Genomic DNA, 22088 nt, shown 5'->3' with positions numbered 1-22088 from the left:
CTGGAGGCATGTCCAATGAATGTAAGCGATTTGGTAAATAGAGTAGCAGACTCATCTCCAGGAAAAAGGAAAAAGAGAGTGGTATGCGATGTGTTGGTAAGACTTTTGTGAGGACAGAATAGATTTCGCCAATGTTAAGAACCACACTCATTGCTCTCGAGGGTACAGAGGAAAAAAAATGGACCGCAAATATGAGAAACCACTATCAGAAGTCTCTTATAACCTCATCCCTGCCCCTATGATGGAGTAGATGTGATTTTTTTTATTGGGAATCGAGCGGGTTTATCGATTAATGTTTACTCAAATTATTATACAAACAACAGTATGATAGAAAATAGTAACGTTAAAGAATTCTTTTAAAAAAACCCTCTGGAAAGGGCACTGCACACGGTTTATCAAAAAGTACACTGTGATCATGAAGTACTATGAACTACAGATTTAAAAAACACAACGCTTCACGCTACACATGATATTACACATCCATAACCTATAGGTTAAGAAGTTTAGAATTGCACTGAACAGCTTGGACTATTGTTTTTAAAATTTTGTGCAAAATTTTACCATCAGTGATTAATGATTTTGGCCGGTAACTCAGCGCTTACAGTAATTATGAGTGCGCGATTGAGATTAATGTATGGAAAAAGAATTTAGCGGCAGTGAAATGCTTGCTTATCTACGCTAAGTGGGGGTAGTTATGCGAGCGGTTATTATATTGGTAGTCAGTAATTGCGAGTTGTCATTTAAATTTGTGTCATTTAGTGTAGTTTCTATGTGCTGGGTTGTGTGATTTTCATACTGCTCCCTGTTGCAAGCCATTAATTAGACAATAGACTTAATTTAAACTTAGATTATATTCGTTTCAGTTGAAATTCGATTCAGGTTAAATGTTAAAAGTTTAAATTTCACGTCTAGACTGTCTTAGGCCAGGAACATTGTGCAGTAGGAATGGTTGCCACTCGTTAACATCACCATCACTTTGAAGATTAAGTAGCATTTTCTTGGCACTACTCTTGAACAGATTTATCGAATCTCTTGAACGTGAGAAGTTTCCGTCACTGCCGTTTCAGGGAGGGTGGGTGGGGGGTGGGTGGCGGGATCAAGCTTCTGTAGGGAGGAGACGAGATCCTTGGCGTTTTCTAAGCTCTTCTTTAGATCTGTCATCGTATCGTTCGCGGACCTCGAAAACAGTTGTGTTAGTTTAGTGAGTTTGTTAGTCGTCTCGCTCGGTGTTTGGCAACACACATTATCTTGAAGGTTCAATTTGAGTAGTTCCTTCTTTTTAAGGACGGTTAGATTACAAAGAGTTTCGTCGTCCATTCCGAAAGATTTCAGCTCCCGATCGAGCTGGTATCCTACTAGTTTACCAATCAGGTCCATGCAAGTTGCCGTGGTGAAACAATATGTGCGACCGCTTAGCTCAGTCTGGGTCTCCATTTCAGTCAAATTGCAAATCGAAATGTAGTGACTTACTTTAGTAGGGAGGTTTTTGTGGCTTTTAGGAAAAGGACCGCTCTGTGTCGGTACCACTGAGCCCGTGAGTTCGTCTGTTCGTCAGTAGTTACAAGCTGTATGCTGTAGCCAGTGCGTCGTAAAAACGGCTTATCTCATCAATTAGTGAGAGAGATAAAAGACAAACATATACGAGATGTAAAAAGTGATATATGTATATGGGCGATTTCACGTAAAGTAAATTACACTTTGCACAAAAATTTGGCCTTATTCTGACTCTCAAGCATTACACAAACATAACAGAATCATGATAAATTGCATGAAACATCTCCTATGTACTCCACACACAGCTATATTAAGATTTTTACTCCAACTGCTATGGATTTTGAGTGAGGCACGTTTGAAAATGTAAAGTAAATTACAGGGCACAAATTGACATTCCTGACCAACGTGTATTGAAATCTCATTTCGTGCCCAGGTGTGAGAGTAAACATTTAAATATTTTTCATGCACACTGGCAAATGTCTTGCCTGTACTGGAAAGGGTTTGTTTTGGTAAATGGTTAATAGCTGTGTTCTGTAGAAGCCTTTGTTCCTTGTAAAGTAAGTTACTCTTTTGTGTCAAGTAGTTTACACTGTTACACAATCCTTTGATTTTAACTGTTTAAAGCTGCCCCTTTGTCTTTAATTCGTTTGCTAAGTGTATGAACTATGTAATATATGATTAATAATGATATATCAGTTTATCATTAGCCAATTAAGGGGGCCGGGGGGGCCTTCATCAACATTTTCTCGAAATTGACTTTATAGTTGTTTCTAATAGAGGGGAGTGATATCTATCAGATGCTTTTGGTCCCATGGAAAAATATTGTTCCTAGACGAAATTATTATCGGTCAAATGTCAGCGCTTATGTGTAATTGTATTGCGCGAGCGATTTTCAATTTTTGAAAATCTTGGACCTCAAAAAATCGTCAAAAAACGAGGTCCAAGATTTTCAAAATCGAATAAAATATGTTTAAAGGCTTATCTCAAAATTCTGTCTGGCTCATCTCTTTTAAATTATCTCTAGAACATATCCTGAAAGTTTCAGGGTGATTGCTCAAAACATGTAGGAGAAAATAGATTTTTAGACTCGATTTTCAGGACACGTGATTGAAAATCGCTCGCGCAATACAATTACACATAAGTGCTGACCTTTGACCGACAATAATTTCGGCTAGGAATAATATTTTTCCATGGGACCAAAAGCATTTGATAGATATCACTCCCTTCTATCAGAAACAACTAAAAAGTCAATTTCGAGGGAATTTTGATGAAGACCCCCCGGCCCCCTTAATTGGTTGATTGATCCACTGATTAGGTCCACAGTTAGCCCAGTTATACAGAGTAGGTAGGTGGGCGTAAATGTACGAATGTTTCCCAGCTCAAAAATTTGTGTTCAAGCAGGCCACTGGATTTTCTGTAAAGAAAAGTATTATTTTCGAAAAGTCAATTTTTAACCATTTTTAACCATTTTTAACCATTTTTATAGATTTCTTTAATGTAATTCTGACCAGAACCAATCTATTATCACTTTTAAATAACTTTTATTCTGTTTGACAATCGTTACTTGTTGTGTTTTACTACTATTACTGAATAAAAAGCATATGTGTAAATTACTTGACACGTAAATTACTTGACATGTAACTTACTTGACAATGGTATTGACATGATCTGATATCTATGGATCTAAATAAACAAGTACATTATGTCTTGACATCAGAGTTAGCTTGTTTTAGCAAGATTTCAGCAAGAAATAACATGAAATGTGGCCAGCAGAAAACTTTTTTGTTTTTTATGTATAGTAATTTACACTAAAAACAGGAGAAAGTAGAATAGCATTGCTCCGAATCTGCTTAAATTTTGAGTCCCAAATTTTGCATACAGCTTCAGTGAAGTGGTATGCACCTTTACAGATCAAGAATTAATGAATATTACAACAATCTCTTTTTAGTAAACAGCTTTTATTATAGAGTAGTTTTAGCCTGTAAAACATGACAATTTATGGGTATTTTGAAAACGCGATAACACAGAAACGAAGTGAGATATTTATAAGCGGTTATTTGTGTCTGACAGTTTATAATCTTCTCTTTCAGACTCCAATCAAAGCTAGTGCCATAACTGAAATTTATTTTTTTCCCTCCTTGTTCATGTTTCATGAAATTGCCCATATATACTTTCCCTAAATGAGATGAATCTTAATGATACTATTGACACAGACACCATAAATATTCCTTCCTCCTTCAACCTTATGCGATGTGACAGGCCAAACAGTTCTAGGGGTGGTTGTGGCTTAATGATAAACAAAAAACTAGCTTACACAGAATTAGTTATGGATAGTAAGCTTGATAACATTGAAGCATTATGGGTGAAGCTTAAGAATAGCAAGATCAATGTTTGCTGCTTCTATCGCTCTGGAAATTATTGCAGTGTTGATAACTTTATTGAATACATTCATTTTTGCATGAAAAAACTGAATGGGAAAAAGGTTATCTGGATTGGGGATATAAACATAGACCAGAATAATATCTCATCCACCCAGTACAAAAAATTAGATATGACCTTGAGATGTTACAATCTAGTTCAAACCATTCAAGGGATAACTAGAGTTGCTAAACGTGGAGACAATTTTACCCAGACTACTATTGATGTAATATTCACTAACTGTTATGCAGATTTTGTCCAATCTTCTGTTCTTGATGAACGTATTGGAGATCATCAAGCTATTATGTGTGAGATAGATTGTAAAGTACCTATAGCTCCTAAATTTGAGAAGGTTGAAATTAGAAATCATTGTAAACGTAATGTTAAACAATTTTAATTCTTAGACTATCTAGATACCTGTTCTGATTACAGTCCACTATTGGAAAGTACAGATGTTGAAGCTATCACTGCTGGCCTTTGTCATCATATTGAACAGGCATATGCAACCTTCTTCCCTTGCAAGACCATAGAAAGGCATGAAAAGTTCATACATACATAAACCTTCTACTGAACTTTTAAATGCCATTAATCATACACATTTTCTTCTAAAGAAATTCCGTAAAAAGAAGGATAAGAGAGACAATGGAAATTGCAATAAATGTGGTACATGTAGCAAATGTATAAAGTGTAATGAGGCCTGGGATTGCTACAAGATTCAGAGAAATATTAGAAATAAATTAGCTAAAACCTGCAAAAAGGCTGATGTAATCGATGATCTACAAGTTAAAAGTGCCAAGAATGATCTTAAAGGGATATGGAAAACTATCAAACTGGCATCAAATATGACCCCTGGTACAACTAATTGTCAAACTATCAATGAGAATGATCCTGAGCTATTTAACTTTCATTTTGCAAATGTTGGATCAAGATTACAAAATCAGGCCCCCAATATTGAAAGAGTTAGTTTTACTGATTTTTTACCTCCTAGAACTTCTAATATCTCATTTGATAGATTCCAAGAAATAAATGAAACTGATATCCTAATGTATGTCGATTGTCGAAACGCTCAAGAATGACAAGGCCTCATATGACAATGTGCCTCTATTTTTACTTAAGCAAGCTGTACCACACATAGTTGAGCCACTGACCCACATTGTCAATCTGAGCCTTAATACAGGTGTTGTACCAACCCTTTGTAAAAAAGCTAGAGTAACTCCCATCCATAAGGCAGGAATGAAAGATGATCCTAATAATTACAGGCCAATATCCATCCTTCCACTTGTAGGAAAACTTATAGAATACTTTGTCGGCAAGCAACTCACTGATTACATGGAAGAGAACAAACTTTTCATCCGGCATCAATATGGCTTTCGGAAAAATCACTCCACAACTTATCTGATGTACGATCTGATGGACGAAATATATATATGAGTAAATCTAAGTCTTATAAACCAGGAATCATCTTTCTTGATCTTAAGAAGGCCTTTGACACAGTGAATCATGAAATATTGCTTCAAAAATTGGCATATTATGGAATTGGTGGCATTGCTTTAACCTGGTTTAAGAACTTCTTATCTTGTAGATATCAATGCACTAGGATCAATGGCAATCTAAGCTCATTTTTAGAAGTTCTGAGTGGTGTACCACAAGGAAGCATCATTGGGCCTATATTATTTAGTATCTTCATAAATGACATCATTTATGCCTGTAACCTATCTAAGCCCTTTCTATTTGCAGATGATGGTGCACTATTCTTTGATCAAACCTGCAGAAGCACATTTATAAACATGAAAATAGAACTTATGACAATCTTTAAATGGCTCAGTGTTAATAAATTATCACTCAATGAAAAGAAGACTGAATTCCTATTGTTTGATTCTGTTGACCAACATGATGAAATAACCATTGATTGTAATGAGGTAACTTTCACAATCAAGGAGTGCAAAGAGACAAAATATCTTGGCCTCATTTTAGATAGTAAATTAAACTTCAAAAGCCATGTAGATTATATTATTAGGAAGGTCATGAAGAGAATTGGTGCCATGTATAGAAGTAAAGCACTGCTACCCATTAAATATAGGAAAATGTTTGCCAATGCACTCATGTTGCCACAATTCGATTATTTAGACACGATCTATTGTAGAGCTGGCAAGACAAAACTTGCTGAACTTGACACTCTGTACAAAAAGGTAGCCAAAATAGCTCTCAACGTTCCAAAAACAGAGAGCAGCCTTAATGTTTATAGAGACATGAAATGGTTACCACTCCATCTTAGACGACAACTCCATCTGTCAAATTATATGTTTAGAATCATCCATGACAATTGTCCTACAAACTTTATGAACAAATTTAGTTACATATCAGGAGGTAGTAGGAGCGGCGAAAGCTGCAACCTTTATGTCAATAGATCAACATCACATAAAAACTTTCAATACTTGGGGGCAAAATGTTGGAATAATGTTCCAACAGATCTACGAAATCTGCCCGATGTTAAAAGCTTTAGTGATTCGTATAAGAAACAGCTACTATCATCTATAACAACAGACCCTAATTATACCGTCGACAATTCATATGACAAATTTTACACTGCAATCATAGTCGACGATAACTAAGTAACTTCTAATTCTTTTAAATCTGAGGCATATATAATTGACGTATCGAAAAGATATTCCCTTTTTTACCACCTTACCATTCTGATTGATTTTGCACATGACTGACATGTTTTAACTGGAGAAGGGGTTCCCACAGTGGTAGTTTTATAAACCACTTTTAATTTATTGACCTATTATACTTAGTGGTAGTTTTATAGACCACATTTAATTTATTAACTTATCATACTTAGTATTTTTTTTGGTGACTGTATCACCCAGTTTTAACATTTGATAATTGTACAGTTTATTGACGACACATTGACTGAATGTTATTTTATATTCTAATTTATATTCTAGATATTTTATTTATTTTACAACAGACGACAACTTCCTGTTTTTTCTTCTATATTAGTTACTCATATCTCTTGTACAGACTTTTTTACAAGGACATTGACAAATGATACTCACATTAGGCATTCATTATTGCATCTAAATTATTTCACTTGCATTAGGCTTAGAAATTTATTCTCTGGTCAACAGATTTCAAATGTTTAATTAATTTGTAGTATGACAGTAAGGTATATAAGAAGTTATTTAATTTTGCTTGGGCTATTATATTGACTAGGTATTGAGGTTTAATGATGATATGGAATTTGAATTCTATATAAATTTACACTATGTGGTTGGGGCATTTTGCATAGTAAATATGGTTACTACTCATATATATCATATTATTTGATTGGTATTCGATTTCTGATTATTTCTTAGGAATATGATTATTATATCTCAATTTGGCTTTAGGTAGGGTGCCCCGCTAAAAGAACTGGATTCTTCCAGGAAGCATCCCGTGCACAGACCTTGATCTACATATATATTAAATTATTAACCATTCATTCTGTATGTGCACGAAAATTTATTTCAATTCAATTCAATATTTGATTTTTGATATTTCATATTATATAATATTGGTAGCAGTGGACAATTTCCGTTACCTCTGTATTGTGCTCTGCCAATTGCAACACTTGAATTAATTTATTGTATATAGTATATACTGTTTGACACAACAAAAAAAAAGCGATCAATAGACTAGCAAGCTAGGTAAATTGATCATTTGACTAAGTTTGCCATCAGTACTGGTCACTTTAAGGATTGATTTTTTTTTTTTTTTTTTTTTTTTGTCGCGACACCCACTGACCACCGTCATATAGAGGTGGCGACCCTCCACTTGGGGAGCGTCCTACTGGAGTCCATCTATCTGCATTAAGCCCCTTCCCTGAGGGCCACTGGATGATAATACCTGCTAAGGTATAAGCCGAATCGGGGTTGCACCTCCGGAGATTTACTAACTTGGTCCCTAGGGAAGTTCTGGGTGGTTACCCTGGCCGCTCAACACCATGAAAGGATGACGCCCGTGCTGAGTAATGCTGGCTCTTGAGACTTGGTGAGACGTAGGTTGCTAATGGCGGTTGCGGGTGTGCTAACGTTTGGATAGTGTGTTAGGTGGTGGGGAACTGTATTGATACTATCTGCCTTTTGGTGGCTGAGCTAAAACGTGAGGGTTTGTGACGTCACGTGAGGTGGACTCTCACTCAGTCCAGAAATAACAGGAGCAGGGATCATATTGTACGACACAGGAAAAACAGGTTCTGATCCAGGGTCCATTTATGCCATTACACACATTACACACGTTTGGTGTGGTAACTACTATACATTACTCCCATAACACTCCCACAATGTAGCGATACTCCCATTACACTCCCACATTGTAGCGATACTCCCATTACACTCCCACAATGTAGCAATACTCCCATAATACTCCCACATTGTAGCGATACTCCCATTACACTCCCACATTGTAGCGATACTCCCATTACACTCCCATATTGTAGCGATACTCCCATTACACTCCCACATTGTAGCGATACTCCCATTACACTCCCATATTGTAGCGATACTCCCATTACACTCCCACATTGTAGCGATACTCCCATTACACTCCCATATTGTAGCGATACTCCCATTACACTCCCATATTGTAGCGATACTCCCATTACACTCCCACATTGTAGCGATACTCCCATTACACTCCCATATTGTAGCGATACTCCCATTACACTCCCACATTGTAGCGATACTCCCATTACACTCCCATATTGTAGCGATACTCCCATTACACTCCCATATTGTAGCGATACTCCCATTACACTCTCCGAGGGGGCGGCAAAATTGCAAACAGGGGGCAGCAAAACCCAGCGGGCTAATTAATGTAGAGACTGGCAAGCAGAACGGCTATATTAACAAGTGGTTTAATCCGGTTTGGCTTGTCATGATCGAAATACCGCACCGCGGCGTGAGGTTAGTGTCACGTGGGAGTCAGGTGAGTGTTATTGGTACTAGCGGGAAGCAGTTCTGTGCGCGCACCCGCTGTTTATGACTGCGCGCCAATCTTTGCTTATATCTGGGGCGTTAGTCGATCGTTGCCGGTAGAGTCCTGGTACATAAGGGGGCCCACTAGCGCTGTCAGCTCTATAGTAACCCGAGGAGCTGGCGTATTCAAGGCCCACCATGGCTTTTGCGAGTTGCCTCGTGAGTTAAACTGGTGTATTCATAGCCCACCATGGCATTGCGAGTCCCCTCGCTAGGCACAAGATTCTTTTATAGACACTAATGCTGCCTCGCCACAAAGTGCAATGCGGACAGACATGAGCCCTGGAAGAACCAGTAAAACCTGACAAGGATTCTCACCCTGCACTGCTGACTGCACTAGGGTCAGTTTCAGACAAATTAAGCATAAATGACATCAAAGAAAATAGCCAAGTCATTTGCTGATGATGTCCACTTAGACATTTTTCTTCTTCTTCTTTTCCTTTATCCTTTATCCTTTATTTCTCTTTACTTGGTTTGCCCAGGACCTGGATTGGGGAAAGGGTTTATCTCTTGGTACTGGCGCCTCTTTTGTTAATTTTTCCCTCATATTATACAATATGTTTTTAATATGTTTTTTGAGATCATTGTCCATACCATGTCTGAAGTGGTTTGTAAATGGGCCATTGTTAGCCCCAAGCGTTTTGGTCCCTCATTCCTGCTACTCGCCATTAAGCCTGCTACTCAGCATTAAGCCTACTGTAAAGTAAACATGTTTCTAATACAATAAAGAAACTAACCCTGCCTCACTAAATTCAACCAATTGCCATAATAAAAATACAATAAGCAATCAAATAAAATTTACTAAATAATTATAAACAATCACCAAACAAATAATTCTTCAAATTCATTTCAAGTCAATTGCTAATTTGTGCTTGTATTTTATCTATGATTAAAGAAATGTAAAATAAAACTTGTTGTTTCATTGAAAATTTATTGTTTCATTGACTCTATCAACAGTAATTGAATTAGAAACTATTACATCATACATGGACATACCTAAACATGTTGTTGTACTAAATATGTTAGGTAACGGGTGATACTCGTAAAATATTTGTTCCGAATATTAAGACTGTTCCTAATTTTAAAACAGTACTGATCGACGAATTTAATAATCTATATAACTCGGCGCGCGTCTTGGTAGGTTATAAATTTCCAATTGGACAGTTTAGTCGAAAGAATTGTCTTTTCTTTATATAAACATTTTCTTTTTTTCTAACATAAGTATTTTAAATCATTTAATCAAATTGAAAATTTGATTTTAACCAGATTGTTGGAATATTTATACATTTTTTGCAACTTTATCTTAAAACATCAAAAATTACAAATTACTCCCAATGCGAGCTCTTCACTCGTGATGTCACATGCGCGTCTACAAAAACGTTCTCGCGCGATACATATGTCCAACAAGCTATTTGCTCTGTTTTGTCACAATTTGGGCCGCGCTATGAAACAACAAGCACGTACAACCGCGCGCATCGAATTCAGAATTACCAGATTATTCTAATTCTATTTCGTGTTATAATCATAGAACGTAAATCGTTTCAGAAGTTGAAGCTGCTTGTACAAGGTCTTACTGCTCGATATCACAAATTAGACATTTTAAAAGACCCGTTTAATATATATTTAGTATAACTACGATGCAGATGTACGATAATATGTTAAATCGATATGTGATATGCTGCAGTAAACCCTTATTTACCGAGGAGTTTGGGGAAGGAAACATCCGTGATCCGCAGTAAATTGGGGTACACGGTAAATCGAGGTTTTTAATTGGTTTACGGTTTGTTTGGTTTACGGTTTTGCAGTGCAGCGGAACAAAACGGTTTTTAATTAAAACACATAATAAATTTGTTACCAGTTAAGTACACTCAATAATAAATCGATTTATCATTGACAACGCATGATTTTGCCATTTGTAAAAATTATATGTAAATAATTTAAACTGATATGAACGGGTGGTACTCGTAAAATATTTTGTTTTTGTTTCAACTCAGCGCGCGTCTTGGTTGGTTATGAACATACACATTTAAACTAATTGCAACATATCTACAAATCTAATAAATTTATTGACTTATTGAGTATTATGTAACGCAGTGGAAATATTTTAAGCGGGTAGTATCCTGTTCAAACCCAAGATATATTAAATAAAGAATTTTGTATAAATGATAAAAAAACATTAATAAAATTGCGCGCTCGCTCACGTGTCAAAATCGCGCGCACAGTCTCAAAACTTTTGGTAAAACAGAGGTGATGTACTCCGCAAACATTCCACCTCTTCCACCTCTTTACATCAAGCCAGGCTTAATTTGTATATACCTCTTCCACAAGCCACTCAAAGTTGCCCGCCGGATTAATCTAGCATTTCAATTTCATAGCGTGATCAGTGTACGACGTATTTTATTTGCAAATGCTTTACTATTACTTAGAATTTAGGAGCAAATTATCCGTATTGAATGGTAATTCATATTACATAACAGTTCTTTTCTAATTTGTTATCGGCATATCTGTTGTATGCTTATTACCTGTCTCATTTGAACCTTTATATGAAATTGATTATTATTGCATTATTGTTTTGTGAATCTTCAGATTTTAGAGTCAAGATTGCTTTTAATTGTACTTCTAATTGTTTAGAAATGAATTCCGCGATCATGAATTGTAATGAAGATATCGATCACACTGAAATACACTTCGAGACAGGAGTAGCATTAACCAACGCATCGTTTGTAAGTAAAAATTTTTTATTAAGAATGCTTTAGTTTCCATATTTTATCGGAATAATAATGCTGATGAACATTATAATCGATCATATCCGACAATAACTTCCGAATATAGTCTTTAATTTACAGCGTACAACCGTCATTACATTCAGTTGATGTTTATTGGGCCACTTTCAGTTTAAATAAGCTCTGCAATTTATAATATTCTCGGCATAACTCCTGAAAGAGGGATATAACAAAGTGAACTTTTCAGATATACAGCGGGGGCATAGCGAATTCTTGCCAGTAGTCTAATGAGATTCATTATATGTCTCCATGGTTACCTGTCCATAGTTTCCGGTGCCCCAGCCTGAGTTAAAGCAATGAGGGCTGCTGTTCTCACAAAGAGTGATGTTTACTTTTTGGTTACAAAACAACTTCAGAGGTGGATGCTCAATATTTAGTTTCTGTAGTTATGTATTAGCAGCTTCTTAAATTAACAACAATTTCTAACTAACTCTGTTTAATACAGAATATATTAGATAACCACATTAGACGATTTATAATTACATCAACAGGTAAATGTTAAATTACAAATTTGCTAATAAATTATGTCTCCAGGAACGGGGCATAGTGGTGTGTACACTGGACATGACACTAACAGGAATTGTCGTGATGGGAAAACACGGACTTAGTTACACTCCTGATCCTCTGTCAAACAGGTTATTTGATATTATTAACACGTGACTTTGTACAGCAGAGTTTCATAATTATTGGTGCGTAGACAATTTAGCGTAAAATTTTAGCATACCCAAGCTTTTAGAAACGATCATTACATGACTTCTGAGGGTCAGTTTCCTATGGAATCTTGATCATTCGAGAGATAATCCTTCATACTACAATTCAGTCTAAAAACTAAGTCCGAAAGAAGTTAAATTTCGTCGATAAACACGACGAAAGAGAAAAATTTGGACCCTGAATTCCGGGATGATTCCGCCCGACTATTTTCTTGCGTCAGTTAGAGGAGAAAGAGAGCTCTTATAAAATCTATAGTTTTCTATATGTTTCGCTATCACCTGAAGAGCTGTGCACTTTAGCCTAAAGAATAATTTCAGAAAAAATTCACACCTAAAATCCCTTACTCCTAAGTATGGAATCGACCCTTAAGGTAACAGCCTAGATTATGGGTTTTGAGGTACATCAACACAAAATTCTGAGAGTTAAGAAAAAGTTCAGACGGTTGTCTACAGACCAGTTTTTGAATTTTGTAATTTCGATATTCAGAAGTAATGTTATGACCCGTCGAAAATATTGATTTCACCAATGTACCAGGTCTGTTTAAAATCAGTTACAAGCGCAGCGGCCATTTATTTATCAACAATCCTTGCCAATAAAAGTATAGAGGGACATGTGTAGTAACATTCTTGTAATTATAAGCTACCTGTGTTGGTGATTAACGATTAATGAGCAGGGTGAGTCGATAGTGCTCTGGCTCTGTTTGAACCGTAGGGTTTCAACCTCATTTTGAGCACCCAAAAAAGGCAAAACATATCTTTCTGCTACCTCCTGTTCTCTATTGCCTGTCGTGTCCACTTCTGATGAATCGACAGCTCATGACATCATACATTGACCTTATTCTTACTGGGCGCACTCAGCCTGTCATTCCGCCGAATCTCTATTCGGCGGAATAGATGTTATGTTTATGAACATAATAGCCTGAGGTCCCAAGCACCAAGGTAAACTAATTCAGGATATGACCCGACATCTTAATTATTACCGTATCTTTTTTACAATTATTTAAGGATATGTCCCGACATAATTATTATATATGAGCATTCATTTTATACCACATTCCATAACAACACGAACACCTTTTATCGCATTGAATCACCTCACCGACACTTCTGACATCATACTGTTCCTGCAAGGCGAAGCAGCAAAGGGTGCGGCCAGGCTACAAGCTTATGGCAGCCTCACTCTTGAAACTATCGCCTTCAGGAAGGGAACTATCAAAAATCATACCACTATCAACAAACAATTCATGGCAGACCTCATTATCCCACCTAGAGCAACGAGAGACCTAACAATGCAACACCAACCATGATGCTGGGACGGCACTTCACCGTCACAACTCCTGGAGCCGATACCACTGAATATAGAAATTCACTTCAAAACACCATTGACAACATTACCAGTGAAACGATCACCTGCTACACTGACGGGTCACTCACAGACTCAGGATGCGGGGCTGGCTATATCATCACGACTGACAACAATAACACCACCCTTGAAGAAAGATCATTCGAGCTCCCTGATTATTGCACTGTTTACCAAACAGAGCTCACCGCCATCATTGAAGCTTGCAAATATCTCTCTACCTATACCAACACACATATCATCATATGGTCTGACAGTCTCTCATCTATACAAGCTATCTCTGCGCTTTCAACGCGGAGTAGAACTACAAGAGACTGTTACGACTCTCTTAATGCACTCGGATCCAACAACACGCTAGAGATACGATGGATTGCAGCACACATCGGATTGTGGGGGAACGAAAAAGCAGATGAGCTGGCCAAGCTTGGTACAACCAGTGAATCCACTTTGAAGTGTCCAATTCCACAATCCTACATCAAGCGTCAAATCGACAACAAAGTCAACAGACTGAATCAGGAAACTTGGTTAACTGACGGTCCCAGACACACCAAACTGACACTCGGCCACAAGCATGCCAAAATCATCAAAAACCTCAACACTACACTCAGCAAAAACAGACAAGATTATAGAACTGCAGTTCACCTCATCACGGGTCACTGCGGCTTAAACAAACACCTTCACACCATTTGCAAATCAAACACCAGTGCTTGTCCTATGTGCGGCGACGGAGAGGAAACTGTCTCACACTTCCTTGGACAGTGTCCAGCTATTGCCCAAATTAGAGGTCAATATTTCCAGGACTACTACCTCTCTGTCAATGACATATTCGACAACCAACACATCACCACAATTGTCAATTTCGCAAACCGCACCAAACGCTTAATTGTGCCGGAAGAGCTGGATCAGACCGGGGTGACTTAAAGTATTATCTCATATGCTGTCTCGTCTCGTTTTACTTTTCTAAACCCAGCTGGCATTTAAGCGTATCATTTTGACTCATATATCATCTTACACCATCCTCCACCAATCACTCTGATTTCACCGGCAACCATCCCCAAGGTTGCCACACCCCAGAGGTAGGCAGAGCATCTCAATGCTATCCTCTCGTGGGCTATCTTGGCCCAGCCTCTCTTTAAAAAAAAAATAAAAATAACAACACGAACTTCGGCTCTCGTTAATACCACATACCATAACAACACGAACTTCGGCCCTCGTTAATACCACATGCCATAAGAACACGAACAACGGCCCTAATTAATACCACATGACCTGTTCATGACGTGAACTGTTCGATTAAAACCATATGCCATTAGAACACGAACAACAGCCCTAATTAATACCACATGATCTGTTCATGACGTGAGCTCATGAGCTGTTCAATTAAAACCACATGCCATATAAGAACACGAACAGCGGCCCTAGTTAATACCACACGATCTGTTCGAATGACGTGAACTGTACAATAACAAGCTCCTATCAGAGAATAATCACGTGTACGATGCTTGCTTGATCAGCATCAGCTTGTTATCTCTGTCACCGGAAGAAGGGGTATATAAGATATCACAACGAGGATCATTCATATTACCCACCATCCAACTGCTTTCGCTACAACATCTCAGCACCTACCCCTTATTCCTTGGTCAGGACCGTAGCTTTCTGCTACTTTCTGTTTGACAACACACCCTACATACCCTCCTCCTTAGTTCGGTAACGTATCTCTCTGCTACCTCCTGTCCTCCATCACTTGTCGGATCGATGGATCGACAGTTCATTACATCATACATTGATCTTATTCGTGATTCACATAGCTTAGGTTCTTTATTTGGCATTTATTTCCATGACATTAAGGATGAATTACCTCCTCTCGCATATGATTATTCTGATGACCTCACAGTATGTTCCTCTGTAGTTCTTAGGCTAGAATGTGGAAATAATGTATTCGTATCTGCCGCTAAAGTTAGTCCGAGGGACCCCTCTGTAAGATTATTCTGTGTCTGATTGATTTTGATTGGGAACTGGGTTTTACTACCCCAGTTTATGTTTACTAAAATAGATATTGAACAGCAATTTAATAAGATAAAAATCGTACCAGCGTACTTTAAAATCTGTACGATTCATGAAATCAAAAGTAGCTATGACCATTAAGAGTTAAATATATTGTTTATATTCCACATCATGGACTCGTGGCTCAATGAAACTGCGTCGGAAATTAAAGCTCAGCTAAAGCCTGAAGACTATTCAGTCTTGTATAGAAAATAACTACAGCTACCAATATGTCCCTCACAAACATGGTCCAAAACATATCAAAACAGCACACGAAACACTCAAAAAAAAGAAGTTGTCAACCGTTGCTCTCATCGGCACAATAAATTTGCCCGTCCTTTATGTAAAACTTTTTGGTCGGTTCTGCGAGTGCCCGCTTCTTCATGTCCTGTACCAGATCTTTCCGGAGCTTCCTCTGTTCGACAGACCGATCAGGGCTCAAGAAAACTGTCTTAAACTTCTCACTCTGCCGCAGGTTCCTGGCATTCCTCAGAATCTGATAAACGATGAGCGAGTTTGAGTTCTCTGAGCCTCTACTTTTGGCTTTATGCCAATAGTTTCCAGAACTTCACTGACTTGAGATTCGAGCTTCTCTTCTTTTTCCTCAGGCAGACCGAAGATAAGAAGGTTCCTGCTGCGGTCCTCCTCTGCAACAATAGTTTTGACTACAGACGTCAATGCTTCCGGGCTGATTACTGGAGACTGTGCTGGCAAACTTTGAACGACAGAGCTGTAAGATTGGAACTCCGCTTTCACTGAATCAGCAACTGAACTTGACACAGTTTTCTTCATCGCTTCAAGTTGCTCAGTCTTGCAAGCTGATAGCTCGGCCTGAACACTGATAACCTGCTCTTGCTTCTCAATTAACTGACCCTGAATTTGCCTTTACTCCTAACTTCCTTGTTTCATTTGTCCTTGTCTCTTCAAACCGGATAATATCCAGATATCAGTATTTTAATCATGAGACTAATAAACAGCGAACTACTCCGTTATTTGATATCCTTTTTCACCGGTTCAAAACACTTTCATGTCATATTAGAACTGATAACTTATAAGATAGATCAGTTTTAGGCTGTTTTGGGCGAAATCTGAAATTGAGAAAATATGGTATCTTCAATTACTAGTAATTTTCGGTTAGATCCCTTCAAGAAATGTTCATTGTAAGCACTTGCAATGAAAATAATTGGCGCGCGCGTCGATTTGAAATGATCTAGTTTGTCCGCTACTTTATTAATTAAAACCTTATCTTTTCCAGGGGAAGCTAAAGGAATGTTTTATCTCGGAGTATTAACCGGTGAGTTATTATTTTCAACTTAGTTTTTGTTCAATTCTTGTCTCCAAATCTTTATATTAAATTAATGTTATTAAATTGTAGTTTGGCTCTTTTTATGTTCAATAATTCACGATTGACTATTACTTCCTATCGTCAGAACGAACGTTCGAAGGACGAAGTCTATAAGAATTGACGAACCGGACTCTGACAACATCAACTGTATTAGAAGTACTCCTCCACAAGACCTTTATAGACGACTGCCCAGTGTCCACGTAGCTTAACAGGCTCTGAAAAAAAATCGCTGCTACCGCTGACCCTCTTACTATATACGTGTGCTCAGAGGCAGTATCTGGCATGTCTTTTGAGTCGAGAGCTAAGCTTGGCTGCCAGATAACAGGATGGTTCAACGAAGCAGTCCGGATGCTAACCGACGTGGACATCCTTTTAATCCCCGTGACGAGAAGCAACTACAGCTATCTTCACACTACATCAATACTAACTCTGGAAAACCTGTCCTGCTCTGGGACTCCGACTATTCCGCCCAAATCAGACGCTCCTTCCTCTTTGGAACCCCTCGAGATACCTCTGCTCTCTTGACGCTGAACACCTGATCCTGGATGGAACCTCTGCCCTCGTACAACCTATTCACTCAGCTCTTTGCCGTGCACGGCCTGTTTGACGATAACTGGCACATCCCCCTATCCTATGGACTCCTGCAACCACAAGCAAGCGATGGACCGGAAATTCAACAATACATCTCCATGGCTTGGCGGTTCTTCCTACAGACATGGTGGAGTTCTGCAGTTTCTAAGAGTCTACATGGATCGGGACCTCTTCAACCAATCCTACCTTCGCTCACTACAAATGGAACCTGCACGATTCCACCAAGATGCTGCTTCCTCGGAGTACAAGATAGCAGAAGGATGGCTCCACAGATTCCACTCCATGTTATCCTGTTCAAATCCTACTTTCTGGAAGTTTCTGGACTGTCTGAAAGTGGATAAAGTATGAAGAAAGACTGCAGACTGTTGTTGACGTTGTCACCTCATACGACGAGTATGAGGTGCTTGATTTTCTAATAGTTATTGGGGGGTTTCTATTGGATTTTATGATTTAAATTTATTAATATGACTCTAAAATTGATTAACGTGTTACGGGTAAACCGCCCCTAAAACGTCACCTGTTTTTTGGGCCCAGATTGCCGAGTTAGGGCTAAATTTACAGGGTTCTGAAGTGTCTAGGAATAATATTTAAACCTTTTTCTAGCCTGCCAGGAAGATTTGGAAATTTGAAAATAAAATCAGGTACAATTTTTTTGACGTTGAAATGGAGTCACTTTTAAAACACCACCCCTAAAATGTCAACTCTATATGTGTGATAAATACAAAATGTACAGGAGGCCTGATTTATCTTTTGTCACTAGTACTATTTGTGTTGTCTTATTAAAACATTAAGCTACTTGAAAACATTCACTCACTAAAGGAAGTACCTCAAAACCGTAATCAACCCCTAAAATGTCACGTGCACTACCCCTAAAACGTCAGCTAAAACAGGTTGTGTAGCACTCAGAATGTTGCTCAATTATTAATTTTAACCACTTCTGGGACAAATATAACCTATTTCTGAAAGGTGTCGACCAGAATTTCTCTCTGTTGAAAAAAAATGGTGGAATTTAGTCAATTTACTTTTTGTGACATTTTGGGGACTTTTTTTGAATACCCAGAACTTACGGCAAAACAGTAACTCAGTCAACAAAATTTACAACTGTAGTTAGATTATCTAGTTATAAACTAACAATTGGCACAAAAGAAATGGATTCAATGTGATTTTAACCTTGTGCAAATTGCATGTTTTAATTGCATTTTTTGGGATTTTTAACATCATCCTGCATCTTTGGCAATTTTAGTGACCTGTAGTTAACTAAGCCAACCCAGTAATCGATCTGACCTTCTCTATAGACTAGATTTGACTGCTTTTAGCAAAATTGAATGTTAAAAACTACGGTTTTTGGTACTTACTAGTTTATGGTAAACCTATGATATGCCCCCTAGAATGTCATTTTTTTTCTCCCCTAAAATGTCAACATTGTATTTTGTTCGCATGGTGTGCGATAATAGCTCTTGTTTTGGCACTTGTTAATTATTAACATCAACTGTTAACGAAATGTGAGTATGCATTGCATCTTAGGAGAAGCATGAGTAATTTGATCAGGTTAAAATGACATTTTAGGGGGGATAATTAGACATTTTAGGGGATGTTTATTGCGATTGATAAAATAAAACTAATTCCTTGAGCTGCCAAAGCTTTCCAATATTACCATCAGATGCTAAATATGATGTTTAATAGGCTGGTACCTCCATTTTATGGTGCTTGTAGTCTCAAAGCCAGAATCTGATAAAATGACATTTTAGGGGGCGGCCAGGTGACATTTTAGGGGAGGGTAGTAATATTGAGTAATGTATAACTTTCCAATCTCCAGTCATATGTACAAAGTTGCTAAAATATGTAAATATCACTATCCTAGACCAAAACCGAGTTAATATTAATGAATTCCAGAGTTATAAAATTGTGCGCTTGTTTTCAAAAGTAAAAAATTCGTACAAAGTGAAAAAAATGCCCTTATGGCATCATTTAGATTCAATTTCAGGATGTGGCAGGGTCTGAATGATATTTTTTTATGTTTAGGAGTTTCAAATGATTAGGTAAGATACTTTCTAAGAAAATGGGATCCAATCGATCAAGAGTGGCGTTTTAGGGGTGGGTGACATTTTAGGGGCGGTTTACCCGTAATAAACATTGATAAAAATTGGGGGAGAATTCGACTTAGATAATAGAAACTGGTATACCGTTACTTTAACTGTATATATTAGTTTTCTCAAGATTTGAGTTTGGAAATTATAATATTCTTTAAAACTTTTGAAATCACAGTAATGTTTCAGGGTACACCTAAGTATTTGTGTACCTCTCTCATAATATTCTTAAGTACAATCAACAAACAGATATTAATTGTATCAATTGTTTTCTAGCCAGTTATATCAAAACTCAGATCGGAGAAAGATACGCTCTCGAGGATCCCTAAAAATTTGGCTTTAGGCTGGTTAAAACTAACAATTGTACTAGTATAGACAGGAGGGTGTAAAATGCAGCCAAGAGCTCTCCCATCTAACGTAATCAATAACATAAAGGTTCCAATAGTTGACTTTTTCAAATCTTTCTCTAGCTGGCCTTTAATGAATACAATTGAAACCATCTGATCTGATCCCAATCCCTACTAACAAAAGTATATGCAAAAACCCTTCCCTCATACCCATTACCCTATTACTGCTTACGAGAAATTATACCAACTTCATCCTAAAATACGGTCATATCATTATCACGTACAACGTATACTTATAGTCCGTATAGTATACAGTATACTTGTTTAATACGTTGCTATTTTTTGTCTCCCTTATCTTTAAAAGCTTATCAGCTCGATACTGCTGCATACTGTGGCGGTTTGTGTACATATTGGAAATAGTACATATTATCGAGTACATTTGAAGAATAAGACGTGTACATTTGAAGAATAAGACGTGTCAACTGTCATTTTTTGTCAATATGGAAACAGAGAATCAGATTAAAACTGCGATTGGGGGCCTGCTTCTCCGGCCGGGCAGAGTCTAATGTACTAGTTAAACGTGTCCTCGCTGCATTTGATCCATTTGCTAAGCGTACCGTCAACTACAAACAACTGAATCAGTTCAATCTCGATATTCTGGAGCCATGTGCAGAGTTTCTCCGTATTAACCTTGCAGACGAAGATGACAATAAACTGTACACCAAGGAGTCATTGGTATACCGCATCATATTTGGTATCTCTTCACTTCTTCCAACTTCCTGCGGTGACTGCAACGAATCATATGTTGTCGAATTGGATGCTGAAGAGCCACCCTTATTCGTTTGCTACACATGCTTCCGGGGTTCTCACAACTGCGAGAATGTCAAAACTTTCCACAAATGTATGTCAGCAGTCAGAAGCATTTATAATCAGTCCCCTATCTGGGCACGTGTGGATGTGTAAGGACTGTAAAGCTACACATAACCCCCTCAAACCCAGAAAGTCTAAATCAAGACATATAAATTCCCAAAGGTTTTAAAATTAAAGTCTAGAGAAGTTAAATATATTCATGTTCACGGACTTCCAAAGTTTTGGGACTAGAATTATCAATGATCGACACAGAAATGTTCCCTTTGTCTATAAGTATAACCACGATCCAATAAATGTAAGCAAAAACTATATTCATCACTTATTTATCGCCATTTAAAAGTTTATAATATTTGACCCTATGTTCTCCAGTCCTAATATATAATATAACCGGCCCGTATAATATAACCCGTAAAGAGCGAGTAGTGCGACCGACGTAAGCCTTTCCACAGACACTAACTACATTGGGAAATAACAAATAAATGATGTTGTAACTCTATAAGCAGTAGAAGTTTCCACTTTCCAAGGGAAGCTTTAAGTTCACAACATTTGCATCGTGGCACATTGCATTCGCTGGTTCATGGTTGGGCCATGTTTAGCTTCTAAAGCAAGTAAAGTTCTTTCAATTTGACGAGGCGAGATTTTAACAACATGACTCGCAGGACTGCTGTATTTAGCACACGCGCGACTGTAATGATATGAAAAATGAGCCGTCCGCTCATGCCTATATATAGTCATCGTGTCCATAGATACGTGAAGCGACGCGTATCCATAGATACGTGTAGCGACGCACAAGTTATTCTATTATGAATTCATTTTGTTCGGCGCGCGGCGTATGAATTTATTTTGACCATATAAATGTTCATAACTTTTTATGAGAACCTGTGCTGAGTTTTTTGAGAAGGGCGACATTCGATTGAGCATTTTTGCTATCCAATGGTATAAAATGTAGCACCAGCGCAATTATCGCTCAACAATCTTATTTCTACGCGCAGCTCTCAGCGGGCTTCGGTAACTAAAACTTA

General features: G+C 37.7%; 1 protein-coding gene and 1 long non-coding RNA gene across 4 annotated transcripts in view; one reads left to right on the top strand and one right to left on the bottom strand.

Annotated features, from left to right (window-relative positions):
• The window catches only part of LOC134812179 (uncharacterized), a 284121-nt gene that overhangs the window by 136691 nt on the left and 125342 nt on the right, over positions 1-22088 (bottom strand). The gene's annotated exons all lie outside the window — the stretch shown is intronic.
• On the top strand, positions 11560-18519 carry LOC134812548 (uncharacterized). 3 transcript variants are annotated; one of them, XR_010159924.1, is made up of 5 exons: positions 11560-11653; positions 11901-12071; positions 12248-12348; positions 17082-17120; positions 17257-18519. It is a non-coding gene; the product is annotated as an uncharacterized LOC134812548 (long non-coding RNA). The 3 variants fall into 3 exon arrangements; XR_010159925.1 differs by lacking the exons at positions 17082-17120; positions 17257-18519 and adding an exon at positions 16435-16721; XR_010159923.1 differs by lacking the exons at positions 17082-17120; positions 17257-18519 and having other exon boundaries at positions 12248-13489.

The sequence above is a fragment of the Bolinopsis microptera genome, chromosome 3 (assembly GCF_026151205.1).
Source record: "Bolinopsis microptera isolate Bmic1 chromosome 3, MBARI_Bmic_1.0, whole genome shotgun sequence".
NCBI classification, from domain to species: domain Eukaryota; kingdom Metazoa; phylum Ctenophora; class Tentaculata; order Lobata; family Bolinopsidae; genus Bolinopsis; species Bolinopsis microptera.
Note: the sequence above shows the minus strand (reverse complement) of the source record. Positions and strands in the feature narration are given on the sequence as shown.